Raw genomic sequence first — 6,465 nt, forward strand, 5'->3', positions numbered from 1 at the left:
TATGCCCCAAAGAGTCCTAGTTTGAATAGCCAGTGTTTTAATTGCTGTTAACAAGTAGGAAACAATGCCCCCATCTCCCATCCACCAGGATGTCTACTGAAGGCTGTTGCATGAACTAAAATTAAACATTAATATGGAATGGAGCATCTGATTTATGTGAGGCAGAGCCTTGGCCAATTTAGAGATATTTGCAGAGTGCATCAAGGCAATAACAAGTGTTACTACTAAAAACAGGTGAACTCCTGTTGCTCTGTCCCAGCTTCTGCTAACCTAGCAGTTCAAAAGCACACCAGTCCAAGTAGATAAAGAGGTACCGCTGCAGCCGGAAGGTAAACGACGTTTCTGTGCACTCTGGCTTCCGTCACGGTGTTCTGTTGTGTCAGAAGTGATTTAGACATGCTGGCCACATGACCAGAAAGCTGTCTGTGGACAAATGCCAGCTCCCTTGGCCTGAAAGCAGAGCGGAGCGCTGCACCCCATAGTCTCCTTTGACTGGACTTCACCATCCAGGGGTCCTTTACCTTTACTACTAAAATCCTATCTCTCACCAGATTTGGTTAGTCCTAGGAGTAGGGAGGGCTCCTTCCTGACAGCCACATCCAGAGCCACTTGAGATAAATACATTTCAGATGTTTGTTAGTGCATTTATATTTCTACATGCTGAAACAGGCTAACAACTGGGAATTGCCCTGTAAGATCAGCTAAGTAATGCCCTAGCTAACCTGTCTGGATGAAAAGAAAGCAGTTTATTTATTAAAATATTTATACCATGCTATTCATTAAAAATATCAGAACGGTTTCCAACAGTTATACATAAAACCATACAATAAATGCCATGTGAAAATTTTGCTAGCACTTCTTCCAGTTGCACAGAGAACAAGACTAGCTTGCACAGCTATGCCTTTTTGCTGGTGCACTATGAGAGCTCGACAGCTCCCCTTGTGTTTCTGCTGCACGTAGCCAGACAAGGTAAAAGGCTGTAGCATCGCTGATGTGAAGAAGGGTAGTTGCCCTCCAGGCATAGGTGCTAATGGTTTCGTGACAGCTCTACTCCCAGCACATACTGTAGGTGGATGCTTCTGAAAGCTGTAACTAGAACCTGTGAGTGTGTGTTATCAATTTGTGGGACAATAGCAGGTGACAGGCTTAGAGCCACAGCCTGGGGATATTATATCTGGAAGTAATTCCCCCAGGGTGGGGCTGTGATAAAGGCTGCTGCCTGGAGCTTAACAATGGCGAACAACTGAGTGCCCTGTTAGCGCCTAGGCCAAATAAGAATCCGTGTTCAAAAGAGGCAGGGGAATCTAGACAAGAGATGCTCATGAGTATGAGGCTGACGCAGTGCTGAACTCCAATTGGGGATATCAGTTTACACCAGTTGCTCACGTGAACCCTGGCCAAGACTGTTAATCTCCCTGCCAACGGAGGTGACAGAGAGTAAAGCCTGCTGATATTTCCTGAACCCTTTGAACTAGAAACAGATTGGGAACCTCTCCATCCTTTGCCTAAAACTGCTTAATGGCAAGCTGGGTTCAAATTAAAACCCAAATAGCATGTTTTCGTTTCCAATTAAGCCCATCTAGCCAGGTCCTGTTTTATAAACTACTCTTAGAGTTTATTATGAACTGAACTTGTACTAACTCCTCAAAATCTGAAGTGATCCAGATACACAAATACCTAATTGGAACCCCCAGTATGTGTCGCTTCTGCAGATATATCCTTATATATTTATAGATCCTTCTCCATCTATTTTTTTTTAATAAAATTTTTATTAATTTCCAATTTTTAACAAACACAAAAACAACATAAAAACAAACACAAAAAAAAATAAATCATAATTTCTTTACCTTATTTCCATAAACCTCTTTTCCCGGACTTCCCCATGCCTTCCCCTTTTTGCATCCTTTATTTTAACAATTGTTCAGCAACCCTTCTTAGCCAATTAAATATAAATTCATTCTCCTTTTCAATTTCACCCTAAACTAAACACAATTTACTGCTGCAATTCTACGTCTTCCTCTCCCTCAGCATTTTGCACTCCTCAATTTTATAATAACTCTTAAGATATATTTTAAACTTCTTCCAATCTTCTTCCACAGTCTCTTTCTCTTGGTCGCGGATTCTGCCGGTCATTTCTGCCAGTCCCATAAAGTCAATCACTTTCGCCTGCCATTCCTCCAGCGTGGGTAGCTCTTGTGACTTCCAATACTTTGCTAGAAGAATCCTTGCTGCCGTAGTAGCGTACAAAAAGAAATTCCTATCCTTCTTCGGCACCAGCTGGCCGACCATACCCAAGAGAAATGCCTCTGGTTTCTTGTGAAAGGTGCACTTAAGCACTTTCTTAATCTCATTATAAATCATTTCCCAGAAGGCCTTAATCTTTGGGCAGGTCCACCAAAGGTGGAAGAAGGTACCTTCAGTCTCTTTACATTTCCAACATTTGTTATTGGGCAAATGATAAATCTTCGCAAGCTTGACTGGGGTCATGTACCACCTGTAAATCATTTTCATAATGTTTTCTCGTAGGGCATTACATGCCGTGAATTTAATACCTGTGGTCCATAACTGCTCCCAGTCAGCAAACATAATGTCATGACCTATGTGATCCTTCTCCATCTAAATCAGGGATGGGGAACCTATGGCTGTCCATATGTTGCCCTATAGTTCCCATCACCTCTGACCATTGGCCCTGATGGCTGGGGTGGATGAGAGTTGGAATCCAACAAAATCTAGAGAGCAACAGGTATCCCATCCTTGATCTAAAGCAAGTGGTGCAGTTGACTGGAACTTGAGATAGGGTCTCCTCTCTATCAGCACCCCAGTCCCAAAGGAAATCCCTGGTGGTTTTTAAGTTGGCAGTAAAATGTTTCTACTGTCTTTCATGAGGCTTTTAATTGTGTTCAGTTTGAATACATTATTTAATTTCTCTGCTCTTTATGTATCTGATCTTTGCTAAAACATGTTTAATAATTTTATTTTTTCCTCTGTGTGTTTAAACTGCCTTGTTTAGAGCTGAAAAGTGGTTTAGAAATATTCTTAATGAATGAATGTAAATAAATGTCATAATGGAGTTATCTGCCCACAGTAATGCTTCTCCTGTGTTTGACCAAAATGTCACAAAAAATGAGCTAAGTTCATCAGCTTTTATGTTAGCATCTCAATTACAAAAGGTAACCCTCACTCCCACAGATTCTTGGCCTGAGGACACCTCAAGCAGTTGCACTCAGGTAAGCTGCCTTATGAGCTGACTGAAAGCCTATTTGCCCCTGCAACACTTAAGTCCATAAATGTCCATTTCTCACAGTCTGATGGAGCTTAGACGGTAGCATTGTGAAGTTTTAAGCAAAAGCAGAATCATAATAGCAAAACACATATTTTCCCCAATTCAGAACTTATATTTATTTGTATGAAATCAAGGCAGCAGAAAAAGACATACTGCTTGAAAATAAAATGTTGCATTATAATATCACTTATAAAACTTTATAAAACTGTTAGTGGGCTCAGCTAAACAGGTACGAAAATTACCAATTCCCATAATTTTTTAATTTCATTGTTCAAACCAGGAGGAAGCAGATTGGGTTAGAGACACAAGGCCCTGAACAACATTATCATAACAAATACCACATGGGTTGGATGCAAAAAGGACAAGAAGCAGCCTGAGTTTCTCTGGAATGCCAGCAGGGGCCCTAGATGACACTGGGCCCAGGCAGGGCTAGTGCTGTCATTGGGCCAATTACACAGTCACCTAGGGTGCAGATATCAAGAGGGGCACAGTATTGACCTTTGAGGGGCACAATTTCATATAGATTAGTTTTTGTTCTATCTTATAAGATATTGCAAAGCAGCTGGAAATACTACCGAACTTTGAGACAGAACAAGTTAGAAAAAGGAGAAAGAAACAGCAGTTTGAGTATGAGGCCCAAGAAGAGGCACCACAAGATGCAAAGCAGAAATTCAAAGTAGGTTTCTACTAAGTTGTCTTAGACATGGCCACACAAGCTGTTGAAGAGAGATTCCGACAGCTACAACAATGGAATTCCCAATTTGACTATGATATATACAGTATCAACAACAAAATATATTGAAGACATACTTAATGTTAAGTTGTGGGTGAACATATCAGACGACACAGCGATTCTTCAAACAGCTCTTGTTTATTCACAGGCCAGAACAGAACTGAACTGAAGGGTTCAGTCAGCCTGCTTATATAGAACTCCAGTACAACGTAACTGTAACAATTTTCTAAAACTATCCAATCACTGAACATCACTTTCAATCCCTTATTTGCATAACTATCTACACTATCCCCCTGCTGGCCCAGGATGAGAACTTCAGTACATAACATTTAAGGCCTGCAAGAATTTCAAAAAATCATTGATGCACAATGGAAACAACGACATTGATGCTGAAAGTCTGTGAGTGGGAACTTATAACTCAAAGAATCCAAAATCCATACCACCACAACAAAAACTGTTGGGTAATGTGCCTAATGTTTCTGTTGCTCTAGGGATCCTTCTCACATTTCCAGTGTCAGTGGCAAGTGGTGAACACAGTTTCTCAAAGCTCAAACTTATAAAAACTGACATACACTGAACAATGGTGCAAAATAGACTAGTTGGCTTACCAACTATATCAGCTGAACATGCCTAAGCATCAGCCTGAAGGAACTGGTAAACGAAAAGGCATGCAAAGTGAGATTTTGATATGCCTGAAATTGAAACTTTTAAGGAACTTAAATTTTAACATCACAGTTCACAAAATTACTTAAAATGATTTATGTGCTAAAACATTTTCCTTTGTATTTGAGAAAAATAATAAAATATTTTTGTATTACTTATTCTTGCAATTTAAAATAAATTTAGCAGTTTCAAGTTTTGAGCTTGTTGCTTTTTCTACGAGACATCTCTTTTTGAAAATTGAAGTTAGCAATTGTGGGAGGTATGTGCATGCAAGGGCACAAAATAGCCTGGCACTGCATCCAGGAGTGGTTGAGGTCCTGGGTATCTAAGGCGCCAATCCTTTATACATTTACCCAGGAGTAAGTGTCACTGAGGTTTACTTCTGAGTAGACATGCAAGGGATTGCACTGACAATTAATAATTCAGGGAGCTGCACTGGGTGTACATATACCACTAAAGAGATTAACATTTTGAAGAGTTTCTTAGCAGGAACAAGATGGAATGAAAGGAACAGAAGGCATCGCTATCAAAAACTTTGCTCTGTCTGGAAAAGTAGTGTCTCCTAGCAGCAAGTGTGGGCATCTCTTGATACTCAGAAAACTGAACTGTTTTAAGAGAGTCACTAAACTACTCCCTAAGTAATGGTAAGATGAATCTACATTGACAAAGTTAGTTTTCATTCAAGGCCACCTCAAATGCTACAGCTGTTACAGCATAGTAACCTTCTGTACTTTGCATCAGAAAGCCAAGTGCAAATGTGGCTCCCTGGCATATTTCCAGACAACACATGAGCCTTTTGTTTATAACTTTATTAATATTAAAATGTGATTCCGCCCCCATCTCTGAACTACTCCAGCCAAGTGCAGATATAATTTTCCATTCTCAAATTTGAGCTTATCAGTCTCTTAGGCTGCAATCCTATACACACTTTCCTGAGTAGACCTGCATAAATTTGCTCTGTTGCTGTTGTTCGTGTCATGCAGGACTGAAGTAGTGGTGTTTCTTTATGCCTTTTCCCATTGTTGATGTTCAGGTGGGAGGGGCTTTTCATTACATTGGAGCAGAGACAGAAAAGACTGTGCCAATAGATAACTGCGCAGTCTTCCTTGGAAGACTATGCTAGTGGAGACCTGGAAAACACCCTACTAGGCTAATCATTTCCCACTAATCTGTTTCCTCTTCTGCATGGCTGCCTTAGAAACAGCTGGCAGTGTAAAAAGGTATAAAGCTAAAACCAAGGAGACCCAGATAGATTCTGTAGAGCTTATGGATCAGCGCTTATCAGAGACAGAACAGCTGATCTTAAGATGGTGCCAGCTTTGTGTTTATGTTCCCGTCAGGGACAGCAAATCACAGCTGCAACCAAGATGGTACGCTAAATGTTGTTTGGTGTCTGCGTTTTACACTGATAGAGCTTCCAGATCACAGTCACACCATGTTTCTATATCATGTGTTGAATATATTCTGGGTTTCAGTTTTATTTGTATAGCGCCATCAATGCCCATGTTGCAGCATACACAAGAAATATGACATGACACATCTATAACAACTGTGTATAAGAACTCAGCTAGAGACTACCCAGCACCTCTCAGATACAACACATCCATCAACCTCATTCCTAGCCACCAGCTTTTGTATAATAAGTGATGCTTCTCTGTCTACCTGGATAGCATCTAATGAATCCTCTGGGCTTTGCTTATACTGGGAGGGAGCTATTGAACTGAAGTGATGAAATAAGAACTACTGCGGGTAATTTGAACTGTTGGGAGGTGGAAACCACCCAAAA

The sequence above is a fragment of the Podarcis cretensis genome (genome assembly GCF_951804945.1).
Source record: "Podarcis cretensis genome assembly, chromosome: 6".
Lineage (NCBI taxonomy): Eukaryota > Metazoa > Chordata > Lepidosauria > Squamata > Lacertidae > Podarcis > Podarcis cretensis.